Source organism: Pantherophis guttatus, chromosome 6 (genome assembly GCF_059756535.1).
Source record: "Pantherophis guttatus breed Tessera chromosome 6, ASM5975653v1, whole genome shotgun sequence".
NCBI lineage: Eukaryota > Metazoa > Chordata > Lepidosauria > Squamata > Colubridae > Pantherophis > Pantherophis guttatus.
Window position 1 is genome coordinate 15,988,132 of NC_142068.1, and position 22,487 is coordinate 16,010,618.

The window sequence follows — 22,487 nt, forward strand, 5'->3', positions numbered from 1 at the left end:
CACAAAGAACAGTTAGAAGTTTCCAATCCATAGAAATAGCAGGAGTTATTGAGATTTTGCACGAGTGCAAACCCAAGACCAAACAACATGATGTCATGTGATCAGTGGTGGGCTGCTGCTGGTTCAGACCGGTTCGGGTGAATCGGTAGTTGCGACCTGCAGGTGAGAACTGGTAGTTGCGACCTGTGGGTGGCCACCCACCTGGGCACAATCCCATCCTATATTGCTTTGTTTTTGATGCTGCACACATGTGTGGATGGCACGCAAGAGCCAATTGCCGTGTTTTGTGACGCCACACACATTTCCAGTTCCTAGGCAAACCGGTTGTTACAGTATGTGATGCCCACCTCTGTATGTGATCCTCAAAAGTAGTGTTTCTCAACCTTGGCAATTTTAATGTTGCATGTTGGCTGGGGAATTCTGGGAGTTGAAGTCCACACATCTTAAAGTTGCAAGATTGGAAAACACTGTTAGGAGGTTCATCCTGTGTCCAAACTGAGAGTGTGCTTTTGACTGGCAACACCGTTATTGATTTGAGTTGGGTCTTGGTTCCACACTGGCATAACAGATTTATTTAACATCCACATGAGCTCTCTAAGAAATCCCAGGAAGAGATTTCTTCATGTATTCTCTCATTTTGAGTCCAATTGATGGCCATCACTAAAGAGTTTTCTCTCTGATGGGACCCAGAATGTGGAACTTGTTTTCTTGTTACTTTAAATTAAATTGACAGTTTTTAATGCATGTTGTGTTGCTTTTCTAATTTTTTCCTTGTTTTTATCTGTGATTGGCTAATCTGAGAACTAAACAGAAAAGTACACCATGAATTCAATTAATTCTTGCTACTGTCTCCTATGTGGCCATTTATCAAGATAGATAAAACTTACTAGTGTCACTCTAGTTAGACTACTTAGACTCCACTAATGATGTTACCTAGTTTGGTAATAAAATGTCTACAAGAAAACCACCAAGCTCAAAGAATGCCAAGGTACCCCTCTGTACAACAGTACCGGAACATAGAGTGTATTCAAGTCTAGCTTTCATGTAACATGACATATGCCTCCATCCTGAACCCTGAAATATTCTCTTCTATTGGTGGTGCCACTCTTTTAGAGGTGATGTTTTCAAAACCTCGTGGAAACTTGTTCTATCCCACAAAATCACACTGAACATATCAAAGCATCTATTCGTTATCTGTATTGCAACTCCTTTTATAGTAGTCTCAACATCTCTTAAAACGCATAGCTGTTCCATTTATAGAAAGCTTTTGGGGTTCGGATAGGAGAGGAGAAAAACAAATTCCTTCCATAATTTGAATGAATTTTAGGGAAAAGTATTTGTAATGCCTGTTCATTCTCGTGTGCTTTTTTTTTTTTTAATATTACCTTTTATAAAAATGGTAGGTTGGTACCATTTGGAAATTTATGTCGGGCATACTTTATACTTTCATTAAAAGATTAGATGACATACAGTAGGGAGTCTTTTATTCATAATATGCTACTAGGCTTGAAATTCTTGATTTGGATAGTTTAGAACTGTGACACTTGTGGTCAGATTTAGGTATTGTATACAAAATTGTACATAGTAATGTTTTACCTGTAAATGACTTTAGTTTTATTCGTAAATGTAATGCATGTGAACAACCTCTTTAAACTTAATGTAAACTGCTTTAAGTTTGATTATATATATAAAAAATTGTAACAGAATTGTCTGGAATATATTATCTGATCCAGTTGTCTCAGCTAATAACTTCCATAGTTTTAATTCCAACTGAATCTCTGTAGACCCCATCATCCATATTTAAGAGGTTTCTAAGGGGACATGTGTAAGATGCCTATGTGTAATAGGCACTAAGATGCCTATTGTCCCTGTCACATTTTATTTATTTATTTTTAAATTTTGTTTGTTCAAAATTGTAATTTTTGTTTGATGAATAAAGCAAATAAATAAACTAACTAACTAATACCTTGTAAATTAATTGTAAATTAATCCTGCCATTACACATGGTAGACAAGAATGTAATTTTGATTTCAGAAACTCATAGATCATAAGATTATGATGTTCCCTGCAAGAAAATAGGCCTGATTCTTCTACACCTATCATTATGAACAGCACAAAATCTGCCAACTCACTTAGATACCAGGTTGGAGGCTAAAAGGCTCAGTAGAGATCATCTCTTTTATTTCCACCAGGCCTTTAGAGAGCAAATTTTCCCTGCATGTGATTTCCCTCTGGTCTGTGATTCTGAATGACCCGGGTTTCCTTGTAATAAGGCATCAATCTTCAGTTTTTCTGACTCTGTGTGTGTGTGTGTGTGTGTGTGTGTGCATGCATTTCTCTAAGTATTTTGTTTAAATCTCTACACAATTTGCTGCAATTTCAAGTCAGCTGGCTCATTGAATCAAATATAAGTGCTCTTAATAAGACACAGGACAAGGCAGGAGTCTGTGACAGTATCAAGTATCCTTTTTACCCTATGATTTAATCCACTTAGGTAGCCAGGACTGAATCTTCTTTTCATAGTGAAATAGTAAATATTTCACCATATCAAAACTCCAGGAAGAAGTCTCAACTCTCCCCTTAAAAAGAAAAAAAAGAAAAAAAAATGCTAATTTCTCTTTGGGTTAAAATAATTTTTATTTCTATGTAGTTTTGTCCATACTGTTTTTAATTTGACCATAGGGAAAATGGCTCTCTTTCTATTATTAGAAATTATGCTTATTTGCAAGCCCAGTCTCTGGCTACCATAAGCTATTTCAAGTATTCTCTTCAGAGATTTGTTTTAGACCCCTAATTAATTGGCATGGCTTTGGCCAGTCTTGCCAATTTCAGCTTATCCTTCATAGTTTTACGATGACCCTGTATGCACTTGATCCATCACCTCCAAAGATCCTTCATAACTTCCCGTTAGGATTTGTGCCAATAATTTTAAGATTAATTTGTCTTTAATGTCATGCCCTGTTCAAGCGCCTCTTAAAGCTGTTATCTGCACCTTTTGCTAAAAAAAAATAAAAGGCCAATGTCATCCCTTGATCAACCTGTAAATTAATGGCCTACCTCTCCCTCCCCCTGGCTTTTTGATCGTAGGGAATAAAGCAGTACTTCGCCACCTATTGTTGAAAGGTCTCCCTTTTCACCTTCTCTTCTAAATTTTCTGCAAGTGTAATGATAGCCTAGCTATTGAATGTGTGTGTCGTTATATGCCACATTGCTGAAAAGATTTTAGGGACTTGCTTATGATTGGGCGCACTTCAGGGGTGAAATCCAGCAGGTTCTGATGGTTCTGGAGAACCGGTAGCAGAAATTTTGAGCAGTTTGGAGAACCGGTAGTGGAAAGGTTGAGTAGTTCAGAGAACTGGCAATACCACCTCTGGCTGGCCCCAGAGTGGGGTGGGAATGGAGATTTTCACATATCCTTCCTCCAGGAGTGGGGAGGAAATGGGGATTTTGCAGTGTTCTTCCCCTTCCACACCCACCAAGCCACGCCCACAGAACTGCCCACAGAACCGGTAGTAAAAAAAATTGGATTTCATCACTGGCGCACTTGATTTGATCTCCTCCTTCAGTTAGAATCCTTTTACTGGAATCAGGTGAAAGTGGTTCAAAGTGAAATTTGAATTGGCTTTTACATTTCAAGAACCCTGATGAAAATACAATTACAGTACTAAAGAGTTACAATACCTGAGTTACAAATCAGAAAGTTTAACAGCCTAATTTCTAATTTGAAAGGGGAGCAAACTATTATCGTAGTTAATAGCAGTAGTGGCAACAGCAGCAGCAGCAGCAGCAGTAATCGTACAGTAGTAGTAGAAAAGGGCCAGATTGGTTCAAATTTTGCAGTTGTCTCCTGATATGTTACAAGTATCTTTGGGAAGTTCAATAGAACCAAATGAAGATTAGAAATGAAGTTATGCGCAGTGCAATGTGGCATTTCAGTGAGCTTATAAATGAAGTTACTTCCTTGTTTTTGGTATAGTTGTGCTTGTTGGATACAGTGACAGAAAAAAAATCCAATCCTTAGGGACAATGATTAGACCTTAGGAGTGTCCTGCTTCTTCCAATTAAGCTTCCTATATGCAGGAATAGATGTTATATATTTATGCCCAGGGATGTGTAAATAAGGACTGAAGAAATCTTTGTTGCATAGCAGCTCTTAAAGTCAAATTATTTATTTTATTGCAGAACACTAAACTTTTTCTTTTTTATGGCCTAAAGTTAAATGGATGCCACTCATGGTCTGGGAATAGACTACTATACATTTATATTAAAAATTCAGAAAGTGCAGTATACACCAAGGTGCAATGTATTGCCTATGCCCATAATTGCATCTTTTTCTCTTTTTTCTTCTTGTAGCAGAAGCCAATGCATTTATTATGAGTGACACCTCAGCCTTTGCTAATCTCACTGAAAACATTGGCTTGGTTTGACATGATGAGAATGACAATGATGAGAATACAATATTTTTTAAATTCCTCTTGGCTCTTTCTTTTGAATTTCTCCATAAAGAAAGATACCGACCAAACACTGGTGAGGTCTCATATTAAGACCTACCTAGTGGCAATAAAAGCGGCAAAATTTAACTATTTTTCCGCTCTTATTGCGTCATCAGATAACTGCCCAGTCGCCCTGTTTAGGGTGACCCGCTCCCTGCTCCATCTGGGAGCGTGGGAGGATCCCTTGGAGGGTAGGGCCGAGGACTTTGTGCAGTATCTGTATGACAAAATTGCTCAAATTTGGGAAGACTTGGACTCTGAATGGGTAGATTCGGGAGGGGTGATGGAGGCAGGTCTTGAGAATGTTATATGGGAGGAGTTTGACCCTGTGACTTCCGGAGACGTGGACAGGATTCTGGGTAGATTTAGCGCGGCCACATGTTTATTGGACCCGTGTCCCTCCTGGTTGGTGCTGGCTTCTCGGGAGGTTACACGAGCTGGAGGGCTCGGGACAGGGGTTGTTCCTCTGTCCTGGTCCTATTAAACCTCTCAGCGGCTTTTGATACCATCGACCATAGTATCATGCTGCGCCGGGCGGAAGAGTTGGGGGTGGGGGGTATCGTGTTGTGGTGGTTCTCCTCCTTTCTCTCTGACTGGTTGCAGTCTGTGTTGGCAGGGGGCAGAGGTCGACCCCGAGGCGCCTTGTGTGCAGGGTGCCACAAGGGTCGGTCCTCTCGCCCCTTCTGTTCAACATTTATGTGAAGCCACTGGGTGAGATCATCCGTGGTTTCGGGGTGAAGTACCACCAGTACGCTGATGACACTCAGCTATATATCTCCACCCCGGGCCACCCCAATGATGCCCTTGAAGTGATGTCCCAGTGCCTGGAGGCCATGAGGATCTGGATGGGGAGAAACAGACTCAGGCTCAACCCATCCAAGACCGAGTGGCTGTGGTTTCCAGCGTCCCGATATAGCCAGTTGGTGCCATCACTGACTATTGGAGGTGAGTCATTGGCCCCCATGGAGAGGTCTCGCAACTTGTATGTCCTCCTGGATACACAGTTGTCTTTAGAAGAACATCTGACGGCTGTGGCCAGGAGGACTTTCTATCAGGTTTGCCTGATTTGCCACTTGCATCCCTTTCTGGATCGGGGCTCCTTATGCACAGTCATTCATGCCCTCGTCACTTCCCACCTGGACTACTGTAATGCTCTCTACATGGGACTCCCCTTGAGGAGCACCCGGAGGCTCCAACTGGTCCAGAATGCGGCCGCCTGGTGGTTATAGGAGTGACATGGTGCTCCCATGTAACACCTCTCCTGCGCGAGCTGCACTGGCTCCAGGTGGTCTTCCGGGTGCGCTTCAAGGTATTGATTACCACCTTTAGAGCGCTCCATGGCTTAGGGCCTGGGTACTTACGAGACTGCCTTCTGCCACCAGTAGCCTCTCACCGGCCAGTACACTCCCACAGAGAGGGGCTCCTCAGGTGCCGTCGGTCAAACATTGTCGACTGGTGGCCCCCAGGGGGAGAGCCTTCTCTGTGGGGGCACCTGCCCTTTGGAACGAGCTTCCCCCCGGAGATACGGAGGATCCCAGATTTATGCACTTTCCGCCATGCCCTCAAGACTTTTTTATTTCAACAAGCTGGGCTGGCCTAACTCTTTTTAATTGCTTAATTTTAATTTTAATTTTAATTTGCTTTTTTAAAAAGGGGTGTTTTAATTAGTATGGGCCAAATTTGTTTAATATGTTTTAAATTATTTTTAAATTTTATATTGTATGTGTTTTATCTTTAGCTGTTCACCGGCCTGAGTCCTTCGGGAGAAGGGCGGTATATAAATCCAAAAAAACCTAAATCTAAACCTAAACCATAATGAAAATACAATGTACAGAGTAACATGGTCAACAGCAAAAAACAACATCCCTCTGTCATTTCTCCTCTTTTCCATTATGGCTAAAATACCCTGTTTTCCCCAAAATAAGACATCCCCTGATAATAAGCCCAATTGGGCTTTTGAGCACATTCGCTAAAATAAGCCTCCCCCCGAAAATAGGCCCTCCCTGAAAAAATTTAAATGCAGAGCTGATATCAGGTAAGACGGCAAGAGGAGCCCCATCTTGCTCTACATGCCTCAAAATAATAAGACCTCCCCCAAAATAAGGCCAAGCGCTTATTTTGGGGTTCAAAAAATATAAGACAGGGTCTTATTTTTGGGGAAACACGGTATATGGGAACTACATGCCCTCCCATTAAAAAGTATATACTTGTGTTGTGCATAAAAAGGTATCCATGCACACCTAAACATAAACATTTTCCTTCGCCAAAAAATATTCTAACCTTAGCCCTAATCCTAACCATAACCCTAACCCTAATTAACAATAGGATTATGCATATTTTGTTTATTTCTAATTTACTTAGTTGATATGTCATTCCAATCACCAAGGAACTCTGAGCACCTCATATAGTCCATTAGGTGATTAAATTTAAATACAGCAACAATAACTGTAACGAACTATGATCAAGCCCAACAAAAAGCAATGACTTAACTAGCTGTGCTGTAATCACCAGCTAATATACTGGGAGAGTAAAAAGATGGTCTAGCTTGGAATCATTACATGGGAGAAAGTGGCAAAGGCCAGATTTTTGAAGCCTTTGTCTGCCTGTTCCCAAGGGACTGCTGTTAGTTTAGCAAGATTCTTGTAAATAGGTGACCAACAATAAAGAAAATACTTTCATCCAGCCACAGAGCTATCTGTTTCCTTGTGACTGACAACAGTAAGAGACCAACCCTTCAGTTAAGCCCCAAAGACATGTTGAAATAACTAAAGTGTAAAGCCAAAACTATAGGACACAATGTGATCTCTAAGAAAGGAAAGAAATATTCCAGAGGCAATGATGCTCCTGTGAGTTGGATTTCTTGAAGGGTAAGGAGTAAGATAGAGCTCACCTCTCTAGTAAGTAGGTATTTTGGGGAGAAGGTGATCCCCAAAATACTAATTCCCAAGCTATGGAAAGCTTGATAGGTTACAACCAACACCCTGAACATAAGATATGATCGAAGATAATGTAAGCATTTAATTCATAATTTTAATAAAAGAAGTTACTTCAAGAATTGTTTTAATTAAAGATTGGAAAACAAATGCTAAATGAAAGAAACTAAAAGCACACTTTGAGTTTTCAATAAAGTTATTGAAATCAATCTTGAATAAGGATATTCAGATCAATAAAATGCTTTAAAATGTCTGCAAATGGTACTGAAGATTTGGGTTTTGTAGGGATGGGATGAATTAGATTATCTTATTTTGACTTTAATGATACAGATATTAAATTAAATGGGCTACAGAAATCAAAAGACCGATTGCAAAAGCATTTTTATTTCCTGAAAAAAAAACCTTTTTCAATCATTTGTTTCCCAAAAGATAGCTCAACATACCATGAGATGATTTAATTTGCTGTTCTTAGATTAATTACATCTTGCTGGAAATAAATCTTGAACTGGCATGAGATTTGAGACTCTTTTGTAAAACCAATTACAATGCTAAAAAGGCAAGCAAAGCAAATGAACAAACAAACTGCTGAATCCTTAACAAGAAAACATTAAAAAATATTTCTGAATAAATAAAAATAAATTATTATGAAATGGGAAGCTCAGTTGTTAACATCAGACAAGAGTAGAATAGAATAACAGAGTTGGAAGGGACCTTGGAGGTCTTCTAGTCCAACCTCCTGCCTAGGCAGGAAACCGTACACCACTTCAGACAAATGGTTATCCAATATCTTCTTAAAAACTTCCAGTGTTGGAGCATTCACAACTTCTGGAGGCAAGTTGTTCCGCTGATTAATTGTTCTAACTGTCAGGAAATTTCTTCTTAGTTCTAGGTTGCTTCTCTCCTTGATTAGTTCTACCCATTGCTTCTTGTCCTACCCTCAGGTGCTTTGGTGAATAACTTGACTCCCTCTTCTTTGTGGCAGCCCCTCAAACATTGAAACATCATGTCTCTCCTAATCCTTCTTTTCATCAAAGTAGACATCCCAATTCCTGCAACCGTTCTTCAAATTTTTTTGTCTCCAGTCCCTTAGTCATCTTTGTTGCTCTTCTCTGCACTCTTTCTAGAGTCTCAACATCTTTTTTGCATTGTAGGGATAAAAACTGGATGCTGTATTCCAAGTGTGGCCTTACCAAGGTATTGTAAAGTGGTATTAACACTTCACTTGATCTTGATTCTATCCCTCTGTTTATGCAGCCTAGAACTGTGTTGGCTTTTTTGGCAGCTGCTGCAGACTGCTGGCTCATATTTAAATGATTGTCCACTAGGACTCTAAGATCCCTCTCACAGTTACTACTATTGAGCAAGGGAGGGAGGGAGGGAGGGAGGGAGGGAGGGAGGGAGAAAGGAAGGAAGGGAGGAAGGAAGGAAGGAAGGAAGGAAGGAAGGAAGGAAGGAAGGGCCAGCTAATGTGACCCAGAGTAATGTACAGTAATACAATGAAGAATATAGCACAGAAAGCAATTAGTTCAAACCTATCCTCAAACTAAACAACTAAACTAAACTAAACTAAACTAAACTAAACTAAACTAAACAGTACTCCGATAACATGACATTCCATCTATTTATTTTTAAAATGATGAAAAGGAAAATTATTATCTTTTAGTTAGGGGTGTTTATTTGGTTTATTTATTATTATTATTATTATTATTATTATTATTATTATTATTATTATTATTTTCCTATTGTGCATAGTCTTTGTAAAATTTTATCTTTTTGATATTGTAAACCTCCCAGAGTTACTTTGTGATAAGATGGGCTGTCAATAAATTTAATAAATAAATACATAAAATAAATAAATCTTTCATGATAAAAAACTAGATTACATCAGGGAGATTTGACAGTGGGAAACAGAAAGTGAAAAAAGTTAATGAATGTGGTGAAGTAATTTGATTAGTTGCTAAAAGGTAGAATTTTGGAGAGAGAATGGAAGAAGCTGAGGTAGAGATAGAGACAGAGGGAGAGAGCTGGCAAAGATTGAAATTGATTTGCTAGGCAGCAGGGAAAGTTGAAAGCTAGAGATGGAATGGAAGACTGCCAAGAAAAGGTAACTGTTGGAAATCTTATCAAAATCTTACACATTTGTATGAATTAGGTACCACCGGTAGTCCTTGATTTACAATGATTTGTTGCAGCATCCCTATTGTCACATGATCAAATTTCATATGTTTGGCAACTGGCATGTATTTATGATGATTGCACTGTCCTGGGGTCATGTGATCACCTTTTGTGACCTTCTGACAAGCAATGCAGAAGCCAGATTCACTTAACAACCATACTACCAACTTAACAATTGCAGCCATTCACTTAACAACTGTTAAAATGGGGCAAAACTCACCTAACAATTCTCTTTCTTAGCCACTGAAATCTGAGGCTCTATTGTGGTCATAAGTCAAAGGCTTCCTGTATTCTTATTCTTCATTTACCCACAACAATCATACATTTTTAGTAGGTGTCAGTGGAGGTTGGGCCCGTTCATTATTTTATTTTTAAAAAATAAAATGAAAGAAAAATAGGGAGGGAGACTGGGTGCTTCTTAAAGAATGTTCTAGATTGCTGAGGAAACAAAATTAGGTCGGGGTAAAATGATCAGTCCAACATTTTGTGAATTTTGAAGCAACTCTTCACATAAGAGATTTGTGACAGGAAAGCTTGAAAGGTCCTTCAGGGAACAACCGTAGTTAAAGTCTTCACTGAGCTGGTTTTATCCAAGACAGTGGCTCAACATCAGCACAACATGCAATGAATCAGATATAAAATAATCTTGGCGGACTAACGCTGTGCAGGGAAAGTTTTTAAAAGCGTCTGGGAGAGCTATGTGTTGAAGAAAAGTTACAAATTAATCCCCAGAAAGCAATGGAAAACAACTCTCACTACAATGAGCTTGGTAGAGTCTAGAGGATAAGAGCTGTCTTAGAACAAAAGATGCTGAGTTGTCCAACATCATTGGCTGTGCTTCCCAAACAAAGAAAAGAGAAGAGGAAAAATTTGTTTGGAACAATACATTTCCTGGTTTGGCTTGAAGATTGTAAATATAAAGACTCAAGATCCCAGCGCAGCTGAACTATTATTCATGTAAAACTTGTTTTTTCAGAAAATCACAGATCAGGGAAATTGTTTTCCAAACAATGTATGCTTTGTGCTAATGACAAGAATCATTAAGAACTCAAAACTTGTAGAAAGTGGAAAATTAGAATGTTTAAAAATGCATTCAACCCTGGCAGTTAGATTGATTGATACATACCTTCACAAGAGATTTACTTACTTATTTCATGTTTTATCTCTATTATATAAAAAAATAATAAAACAATTCAGAGCATAGAGCTACTCATGTTTGTATATTGAACTTATGTCTATGAATTCCAGTGTCTTTAAACATTTGGTTGAAAACTGAATGATGAATGGTAGGCCATGATTCCTAATAGCTACTAAACCTCCTCTAATGATAGCAGTCTTCAATATTTGAGGGGCTGCCACACAGAGGAGAAGGCCAACGTCTCAAAGGACCTGAGGGCAGGACAAGAAGGGAAATGAATCAAGGAGAGAACCAACCCAGAACTAAGGAGAAAGTTCCTGACAGTGAGAACAATTAATTAGTGGAACCAGGGGTGAAATGCACTGAAGTCTGCTACTGGTTTGCTTTGTTACTGGTTCGCTTTGCGCATGCATGCATGGTGTGCACCAAATGCACAATTTGTGAGCATGCGCACTGCAGTCATTACCACACAACGCTGAAAAAGGAGGATTAAGAAGCCTTTTCTGAGTCTGCAAAGGTAAGTAGAAAAGCTGGGGGGTGGGGAACAGCTCTGCCGCACAATTTAGATTCGCTAGAAAGCAGGATTATCTGCTTTCTAGTGAATGTAAATTGCGCGGCACAGCTGATCATTGCACAGCTGATTGTTGGAAATACCGGTTAGCCCGAACTGGTAGCATTTTTTAACTACCGGTTCACCCAAACCGGTAGCATTTTTTACTACCGGTAACATTTTTTACTACCGGTTCAGGCGAACTGGTTTGAACCGGTAGCATTTCACCCCTGAGTGGAACAGCTTGCCTCAAGAAGTTGTGGATGTTCCAATATTGGAGGTTTTTAAGAAGAGATTGGACAATCATTTGTGTGAAATGGTATAGGGCAGGGATGTCAAACTCGCAGTCCGGGGCCAGATGCATCATGCATAGGCCATACCCAACCCCAGCTCCATAAATGGGAAAAACATTGTAATAAGTCATGTGACGGCAATGTGACGCCGCAAGTTTGATACCTGTGGTATAGGGCCTCCTCCTTGAGCAGGGGATTGGACTAGAAGACCTGCAAGGTCCCTTCCAACCCTATTATTCTGTAATGTTATTAAATGTTCAAATATTCAACCTTTTCTAAATAAATAAATTTGACTAAGGCAGGGAAAAAAATAACTCCAGAGAGCTAGAGTGATCAATGGGGATAAAACTACACATATTTTTCTTGTTCTGATGGATTGATTCAAAATTCTTGTTTTTCAGCACGATTGATTCTAACGGGTAATAAAGATCAACAAATACATTTGAGAGGAGGTCCTTTTTTGTCCCTGGAGAAGTTCAACAACAACTAGATAAATTTTCTGTCTCTTGTATTACTTCTTATCCAATTCTCATCCTCTTCCATTGTAAAAAATTCAAAAGACTTTGAAAGTAAAAGTTGCTACTTCCATTCAATACAAGAAAAACGAGTTACTGTAAGACCAACCTCAATTTATTGATGGCCAAAAGATACTTTCAAAGTTGTGCAGCCACAAAACTAGTCATTAATGACTACAGACAGACATTAATTGTTCCGTGTTAAGAGAACAAGAACTGGTAAGCATAAGAGCCACTAAATGCAGAAGAAGATATATCTGAAGAACTGGGTCATTAAAAAAGACGAGTGGGGATTTTTTAAAAAAATTCTCAGAGAAATAACATGTTTTACATTAGTTGCATGGCCTTATTTCTTCACCATCCCAATTATCTGAATTATTCTGTTTATGTCATTAAGGCTAACGGCACTTGAGGCCTCTAAAAGCCAAGTTTACAAACATGATGAACACTTGTGTTGGACCAGTAATTTTCCCTTCAATGAGAACTTTTAAAGCACCTGCAAATGCTAGATTTTGTTTCTGAGAAATTATATCCCACACAAACATATGCCTATGAAAGGCATTTACAAAGTCTTATGTGAGCAAAATTTCCCATCGCAAGTACTTAATGTCTAATATAGAGAAGAGCTTTCTCATTCTTAACTGGGCTATAAAACAATGGTTTTTATCATTGTAGCATTCTTATTAAAGCAGGATATGTATGAAGTGGCAAAACTAAGCATAAACCCTGATACAGTGAAGTGTCTTACTTCATAAAAACCAGACTTACTTTGAAGGACTAACAGGTATCAGGACTCCATTTGACATGAAAGTTGCAGTTATGAATTTCCATGTTATTTTATTGAAAGACTGTGCTCCTGTAAAGGCAAACACCAATCTGCTATGGCAGATTTAATTTTCTTTTATCTATTTCAAGACTTTACATGGTTATCTTAGGAAGCCTAAACCTGTCCAGCTGACAAACCAATGATAAAAATGGCAAAAAGCTATTAAAAACACAACAAACACTCTTGGTATACAAAAGGGTAACTCAACATGTACCAGGAGTGAACTTTCATGGGCTTCAGCCACGTTCTATCCAAATGCTGCAGGACACTTTTAAGGCTTTCCTGAAATCTAGGAGTGTGTTACGGTAGACCAGGGCTTGAGTAAGTGCAAGCAAGGTTTTCCAATCAAAGACCATGCATAATTGGAGTACAAAATGAATCGGTGCAAAGAGCCCGCTAGCCACAGCAGCCACTTACTCCTTAAGCAGGAGTTGTAAATCCAGTTGCACATCATTATTGCCTGTGGGAGTATTGTCTTGGCAAAGTCAGAGATGAAGCCTCACCAGATCCAGGAGGATCAAAAATCCAGAGCAATATTATTTTACTAGGGTTTATTAGAACCAGGGGACACAGTGGCTCAGTGGCTAAGACACTGAGCTTGTCGATCGAAAGCAGTTCAGCGGTTCGAATCCCTAGTGCTGCATAACAGGGTGAGCATCCGTTACTTGTCCCGGCTTCTGCCAACCTAGCAATTCGAAAGCACGTAAAAAATGCAAGTAGAAAAATAGGGCCCACCTTTGGTGGGAAGGTAACAGTGTTCTGTGCACCTTTGGCATTTAGTCATGCCGGCCACATGACCACAGAGATGTCTTTGGACAGCGCTGGCTCTTCGGCTTTGAAGTGGAGAAGAGCACCGCCCCAGGGGTGAAATGTAAAATTTGTTACTACCAGTTCTGTGGGCGTGGCTTGGTGGGGGGGGGTAATGTGACAGGGTGGGCATGGCCAACCTTTTTTTTTTAACTTTTCAAAGCATTTTTTGTAATGCTTTGAAAAGCCTTTGCCGATCTGGCAACTCAGCTGGGATTGTCAGAGAGGCTTTTTAAAAAATGTCTCTCTGCCGATCAGGCAATTCAGCTGGGATCGTCAGAGACTTTTCAAAGCATTTTTTTTACCACCTCTTTGGCCAAGAGGTTGCAGAAAAAAATGCTTTGAAAAGCCTCTGATGATCCCAGCTGAGCCGCACGATCATCAGAGGCTTTTTTTTTTTTTTTTACTTTTAACAGCATTTTTTCGTCGGAAGAGGTTGTAGAAAAAATGCTTTTAAAAGTAAAAAAAAAAAAAAAAGCCTCTGATGATCGTGCGGCTCAGCTGGGCATGGTGGGGGGAGGCATGCAGGGATTTTTGCTACCGGTTCTCTGAACCACCTGCCGCCATTGCTACCGAATTGGGCAATCTGGTCCGAACCGGGAGCATTTCACCCATGCACCGCCCCCTAGAGTTGGGAACGACTAGCATGCATGTGCGAGGGAATCTTTATCTTTTATTAGAACCAGTTATTCTCTATCCAAGACTTACAGCCTCCAAGAACTGGGCCAACACAAGAGATACAATTCCTTGATCAACCAGGGATAGAGTTGTATAACTGAGTGTCATCTGTGTACTATTTATATAGCATCCCATACTACCATCTATAGGACCATCATATCCCATAGATATTGGGGTTAGGGAGGGGGTGAGAGAGCCAAGTCTTAGACACTCCCCATTAAAGGGGCCTGGCACTTGATTTCCCCCTAGAACCAGCCACAGAGGAACGGGGAAAACCACTGCAAAACAGTGTCCCCGATTTTCAAATCCCAAAGCCAGTCCATAGGCTATAATGGTCAATGCTACCAAACCCGCTCCCCAAGAGATCCAAGCAGAGGTCGGTTTCACATAATTTTACCTCTGGTTCACTGTGCACCAAAAATATGGGCGTGTGTGCACACTCGCTTTGCTCGCGTGCATACCTTCTGTGCATGTGTGCGGCCTTCTGCACATGTGCTCTGCTCATGCATGCGGTATGCATGCATGCACACGGCTTAGAAAACGTGGCTAAATAGGATGGCATAGCCCCAGGGTGAGTGGCCAGGCCCACCCGCAGATCACCAGTATTGGTTTGCTTGAACCGGTCTGAACCGGCTGAATACCACCACTGGATCCAAGACAAACTTATGAATAACAGTCCTGCCCTGAAACTGTGGTTAATGTCACATCTAAAATCCCAAAAGGCACATCTCCAACAAAGGACCCCCCCCCCATCTTAAGTTCCCCCAAACAAACATACATATGTGCTTGTTTATGTGTAACTTATTACTTTAATTGAATTAGATCAAAAGTTGACTAAAGTCTACCTATCATTATCCTTGAGTAAAGCCATAAAACTGGGATTACCTCCAATCTAAACTGTTTGAGTGTTACAGCAGAGCTACCTCAAGGCTCCATCACTGGTTAGCCATGCCTATTACAGAAAATACTGTGTTTAATCAACTATCGTAAGACAATCACTTTGATCTGCTGTGACTTACACTGACAAACGGTGTATTTTTTAAACATTTCGCTACTACTGAAAAGTTTTATCAAAGAAATCTGATTCTCTCTTCCCTCCCTCCCTCTTTTTGAAAGCTTCTGTGGGAAAAAGTAATAACCTGCTTAATTCTGGGTCATCTTCCTGGCAGGTTTGAAGCCTCAATTGACTTTTGTATGTTCCCCAAGTTTTACGTAATTGGACGCCTGTTAAGTGAACAGCTGTACCATCTTTGTTTATATGCTTTTATAGAAATGTCTGTAGCTGCCTTCCTGAGTACCGTCAGTCACGGAAACACATGAGTGTCACCTCTTTGAGAGTGCCTCAAGCACTGCAAATGAGGCTCTCTCTTCTCGCAAGCTTTCTCTTTGATATCTTCAGGCCTTCGCTGTACACATGGGCCCTTTGTGTGTTAAGTGCAGGGATTTGAGTGATGGGTATAGATATTTTGTCACTGGAAGAGCAGCTGTGATGTATTTATACTTGAAAGCCATTTTAAGAGTGTGTCACTTTGCATTACAAGCACTAATTCCTTGATATTAATATGCTGTCTAGCTGAGCAGTCTTGGAGGCGCTGGATTGCCTTATTTAATGGCGTAATGCAACAAAATCCTACAAGGTCAAAAGAAAATTTCCCCTGCACATGTACAGATTTTTGTAGGAATGCACAACACTTACCAACTTGATCATCAGTTTTAAAATCATTCAGAATGCAATAACTTTAACTGCCATTCTAAGTCAGCTGGAATAATGTAGTGATAAGGAGTTGGCCTTAGACTGGGAAATGTGGAGTCAGTTCCCCACTGAACCACAGAACGTATGAGTCTTTGAGGAAGGAGCTTTGTAACAGTAACAGAGTTGGAAGGGACCTTGGAGGTCATCTAGTCCAAGCCCCTGTTCACGCAGGAGACCTGTACTAGGGATTCGAACCGCCGAACTGCCGACTTTTCTGATCGACAAATTCAGTGTCTTAGCCACTGAGCCACCTAGTGAGGCTTTCTTCCTCTTGTTGCCCAGTCTACTTTTCAGATTTCGTGCTATAGGTATAAAATAAGAGGAAAACTCCATATAACCGGGTTTGACTCTCAAGGGAAAAATAGAGGCTATAAATGTAATGTAGTGTAGGAAGTTAGCATCCACCCCTCTCCTAGAAAAATGAAATAGTTTAGAAAATAATAAAAGGGCAGAATATTTCCCCTAAAAGAAATATTTTAAGAAACACCCTAAATATTTCTCCACACACAATGGCACGGTGCGCCCAGTAGGCCCGTTTTTCGCAATCCCCAGGCTGCAGAGGTTTTCTCGGAGCCTGGGGAGGGTGAAAACGGCCTTCCCTCCCCCCCCGGAGGTCCTCCGGAGGCTGGAAACAGCCCATTTCCCAACTTCAGGCCTGAAAATTAGCTGGCTGGTGCACATATGCATGCTGGAGTTGAGTAGGGCAACCTTCGTGTCCCCACAGATATGGCTCCATGCGCCACCTGTGGCACCCGTGCCATAGGTTTGCCATCAAGGGTCTATGATCCTCAGTCATCCTCAATGTGGCATCACTCATACCTTCAGGATTCACTCTTTGGTATTGTGGCTGAAGGCTTCTAGGAGTTGATGTTCAGAACTTTGGTGGATATGAAGGGACCTTGGTGCTCTCTGAGTTTGCAAGAATTTCATTACCCAAACTAGGTAACATCATCAGTGTCAGTAAGGAATGCTGTTTGCTTTCAGTTTATATTCTGGTGTTTTACCTTTCTGTGAGAGTGGGGGCAGTCTTAGGAATTATTTGGTTGGGCTGTTTATTGAAGGCTCTTTGGCAGTTTCTTGATTGGGGTATTGCTTTCTTGATTGTTGGTCTGAAGTTAACCTTGGAGTTAATCTACTAATCTGAGTGCTGATTACTGGTGGAGAGATGCTGGAGTCTTTTGCTCTTTGGGGCTGGTTGATTATCTCTTTTGCATAGTCTATAGATGTTGTTAATGTCTATATGTCTATTGATGGCTGATTTATCAGAGTGCCAGTCTTCTAGAAATTCCCTGGCATTTTTGGACTTGGCCTGGTCTTGGATTGTCACATTTTCCCAATTGAAACGATGGTTAAATTTGTCTATATGTTATGAAATCGGTGGATATCAAAGAGCTATGGTTTAAAAGCCATTTATTCTTTCCCAAAATTCATACTCATTTTGTTATAAGGTACAATTGTGCCCAAATGGTCTTTCCAAATTAGTTTTATGCAGTCCGTGTAGTAGCAGCTTCTTTCTGCAAAGCATCATGGGAGAAATTATTGCATGATGTCTTCCATTGGGATATCATGGAAGCATGTGAAGCTGCAGAGATAATTGTGCAATAAAAGGCAGATAATTATATCTTGTTTGGATTAGTTGATAATTAAATAAATGAAAGAGCACCACACTCCAGTAACATAATTCTGTTTTCTCTTGTAACAAAATTTCTAAAGAAATCCTCTTTCCAAACTAATCGCCCTTCATTATTCCAATATCTTCTGAACTTCATCTATAGACGCCAGTACTACTTTGATATAAAAATGTAATGGGTAAATAGTCATCATGTAAAATTGTAAAATACCCTGCAGATTTATCTTGCTTACTTTCCTTGTTTAATATAAGAATCCACCTTTTTGAGCTTGGGAGGGGAAGAGATTTTTCTTACCTCATGGGTCATCTTAACCCAGTTTTTTTTTAACACTGCACAGAGCATCAAAACAATTTAGTAACATCATAACATAAATAACATCATCTTAGTTTTAATTGATATAGTAATCCTGAGGTGAATAGGAAGATATAATGTTGGATGGTATTTGGCAAAAGGTCTTGTTATGAAAGAAAATATTTGCTTAGTGAATATTTATATTTAGAAGAATGATTCTGATGGTTGCTGTTAGAAAGGCAGTGGTGGAATTCAAATAATTTAACAACCGGTTCTCTGCCCTAATGACTGGCTGGGTGGGCGTGGCCATGATGGGCATGGCCATGATGGGCGTGGCCATGGAGTATGACAGGCAGCACTCAGCCTCCTGCACCTCCCTGAGAGCAAAAACGGGCCCGGGGGAGACGCACCACCTTCCCCCCGTGCCCCATTTTGGGCCTAGTAGGCCTCCCTGCATTTACCTGGGAGCCAAAATGGGGTGCGTGGGAAGGGGAGGGGAGGGGTCAGCCAGCAATTTAACTACTGGTTCCGTGAACCGGCCTAAACCAGCTGAATCCCACCACTGCAGAAAGGGTATTGTTTCCTGCACAAAATAATATAAAATATTTTTATTAAAGACATGGAATACAACCAAGTAATTGCTTATATTGTTGTTGCTGTTTTTTTAAAAAAATCAGATTAATTAAAAGTTTCCCTCCAAATTGATCAGGAATACATTTCAGTAAGTTCAGTAGACTTTTGTTTAGCTATTTCCAATAGGTGGAGGGGTGAAATAAAAGCTATGGGTCACTGGCATGTTAGTATGACCATGTTGTTAATCCAGCATTTGGAAGAATTGTGGTTTAAAATAAAATATGTTGCCCAGAGTCAGATAAATCAGACAAATAAATAAATACCCAAATACTGCTCACTCTGAGGAAGCTATCAGTGCTGACCATCAACAAGAAACATTTGTCCAGTTTGTTTTGTGCTTCTCTCCTTCCAAACACTAACAACTTCCAGGGAATTTCCTTCAGAATGTAGTGACTTTTCCTGTACTCTATATAAAAATATATCCTCACAAATCAAGAGGAAGCAGAGTCTTGACTAAGAAGCGGAGAAGATTTACATTCTTCTGCTAGGCCAGTTATTAGTCTCCTGAAAACCCCACCACATCAATATAATGAATCCCTCAACCTCTGCCGCCAGCACAATTTTTCTTCCCATCCTCATTGGCTCCCAACTTTCTGCTTGACCTTTTACAATCTGCGCGCAGCAGAACTTCATTACCACCTTTTAATGATGCACAAATGGCACACAACACCAAGGTCACAGCAGATCCAAGGCAAGAACTTTTGAAGCATTAGTAAAACAGCAGTGGGACTTCATTTAAAGACGTATCACAGCTGGGTGGAAGAATAAAACTGTTGCATTAGCAAACGATTCCCATAGCCATTCATGCAAAATAGGAGACCGGGGAAAAGGGGAATTTTTAGGATGTCATTGCTTGGCTATTATTAATAGAGTAACTCCGTTCCTAGAACAGGAAATGGGATTTCATATCTATCTATCTATCTATCTATCTATCTATCTATCTATCTATCTATCTATCTCAAGAGTTAATGAATGCACTTGCAATACAATCTAAGAGAATTGTCTGAATGACAGAAAAATAATAGAACTTGGATGGGAACATTCAAATCAATGGACATACAAATGAATGCCTTGGGTACTTAAGTTTGCATTACATTTCCTTCATTTTACAGTCATGATTACAAGTTAAGTTTGATGAGGACAGGAAGAAAAGACTAAGCTGAGGCTAGAATAATTACTTGGTGGCTGAGCTCTATGATTCATGTTTAATAACATTCACTGATTTGAAATTGGATTTTGGGGCCCCAAAGTAAAATGTTATTTTCAAACCATATTTTACTGCTTAGCTCTGTATGTAATAAGTCTTCCTCCATCATTCTGTCGCTGTCCCAAACAATATGCATGTGAAAAGATACACAGTTATGTTTATTTTGTTCAGACTCATAAAAACTGCATTAAATTCATGGGATTCTGGTAGATTCACTAAACTGAAGAGCAAATATTTTCAAAAGAAGATGGGAAGTCCCAATTCTATATAACTTGAATGAGTCCTCTAATCATCATAATGTATGGAATGGAATAGAATAGAATAGAATAGAATAGAATAGAATAGAATAGAATAGAATAGAATAGAATAGAATAGAATAGAATAGAATAGAATTATTTATTGGCCAAGTGTGATTGGACACACAAGGAATTTGTCTCCGGTGCATAAGCTCTCAGTGTATATACATGCAACAAGTGATAAATCATGATCATAATCATCATAAAATACATTCATCATAAATCATAAGATACAACACTTATTGATAGTCATAGGATACTAAATCAACAATCAACATAAACCTTATTAGGATACTAAATAAAACAATTAATATAAATCGTAAGATGAGAAGGATAATAGTAATACAGCCCTACTAGGTAGTTGACAGTGTTGTAGGAATTAGGGTTTTTTAGCAGAGTGATGACATGGGGGGAAAAATTGTCCTTGCATCTAGTTATTTTAGTATGGAATGCCCCATAGCTTCATCTTGAAGGAAGAAGTTGAAACAGTTTATGTCCAGAATGTGAAGGGTATGTAGATATTTTCACAGCTCTCTTTCTGGCTAGTGCAGTATACAGGTCCTCAATGGAAGGTAAGCTGGTAGCAAGTGTTTTTTTCTGCAGCTCTAACTATCCATTGAAGTCTGTGTCTTGTTTGGTTGCGGTACCAAACCAGACAGTTATAGAAGTGCAAATTACAGATTCAATAATTCCTTTGTAGAACTGTATCAGCAGCTCTTTGGGCAATCTGAGCTTTCTGAGTTGGTGTAGGAAGAACATTCTTTGTTGTGCTTTTTTGATGACATTTTTGATGTTAGGTATCCATTTTAAGTCTTGAGATATTATAGAACCTAGAAACTTGAAGGTCTCTACTTTGATAGTATGTTGTCTAGTATTGTAAGAGGTGGTAGAATAGGAGGGCTAATAGAAAGGTATGACATAATATCTTATATTAAAAATATCATATTAGATAGGAGATATCTTTGCAATTTTAAAGTTTATTTTAAATGTATTTTCATTTATACTATTAGCTGAATGTATTCAGCTAATGAAATGTATTTTCATTTATGTGATTGGCTGAATGTCATTATGTTATCTTGGTATTCCAAAATATGATGACCTACTCCATATTGATTTATGTTTTATGTGTTTCATTTATATCACATCCTTATGAATTTTATCTAAAGGTTATATAAGTAGAAGACTGTTGGTAGACTCAATTCCTTTCTTTCCTACAGTCATCTATAAAATTTACTTTTGATGACAGGAAAGGGAGGATTTACTAAATTAGCTTTCTCTTATTTCCTATTTTTTTTCAATCCATATCCGCCTGTAATTTTTTTTTAAGAAAAAGTCAACATAAAAATGTCCATGTGTGTTATGTCAATTTATACTAATATGCATATCTTAATCCAGTATATGCTTCTTGAGCATTTTTTCATATAATCCTTTTTTACAGACTTTTTCAACACATGAGTCATTTCAATTTTCAGTGCTTTATTTTGTTCTGAAAATTCCATCGCAAAAAAATCTGGGATGTGTAACCAAGACACATTTCTTTTTCGGCTGAAAAATGTTAAAGGATATCATGATCCATTCACTGTAACCTTCCATATATGTCTATCTTTGCAAGCCAACCATTCTTTCAATATTTTTGTACCCATATTCATATACTGAGGTTTGGGCCCTAAACATCATACTTCTTAGTTTTATAGGATCTCATCAATTCCATCCAACAACAACTTTCTTGGTCAACATTTCTCTCCTCTAGACCCAGTTATTCTTCCTTCATGTATTTGTTTTAAGATTGAATTCACATTCATTCTTTCTGTTCAACTACACCAGCTCATATTTTTATTTGACAAGACCACTGGTACTTCTTTCACAGTGGGTGGTCACTTTTATATTTCATAATGATTTAACAACTGCAAAAGTTGAAGGACCAGGTTAGGATCATCATGAAGAAAATCTATTTATGTGATTGCTAGGAGTTACTAAGACAATGACTTGATGGAAAATAATCATCACCACCCATTAATTGTTGATGCTATCACTTTTTGTTGCGCTTTACATGCATCCTAAGTACTCCAAGCACAATGCGTTCAGTATTTATATTTCTCTTGACATTCCCAGTTCTTACTTCCACAAAGGATGAGTAGAAACATGCTCTTAAAAGTAAAGGTAAAGGTTCCCATCACACATATGTGCTAGTCGTTCCTGACTCTAGGGGGCAGTGCTCAACTCTGTTTCAAAGCCGAAGAGCCAGCACTGTCCAAAAATGTCTCCATG

The 22,487-nt window shown here is 39.3% G+C and overlaps 1 protein-coding gene across 8 annotated transcripts in view; it reads right to left on the reverse strand.

Moving 5' to 3' along the window:
* The window catches only part of NLGN1 (neuroligin 1), a 768,195-nt gene that overhangs the window by 100,748 nt on the left and 644,960 nt on the right, over positions 1–22,487 (reverse strand). The gene's annotated exons all lie outside the window — the stretch shown is intronic.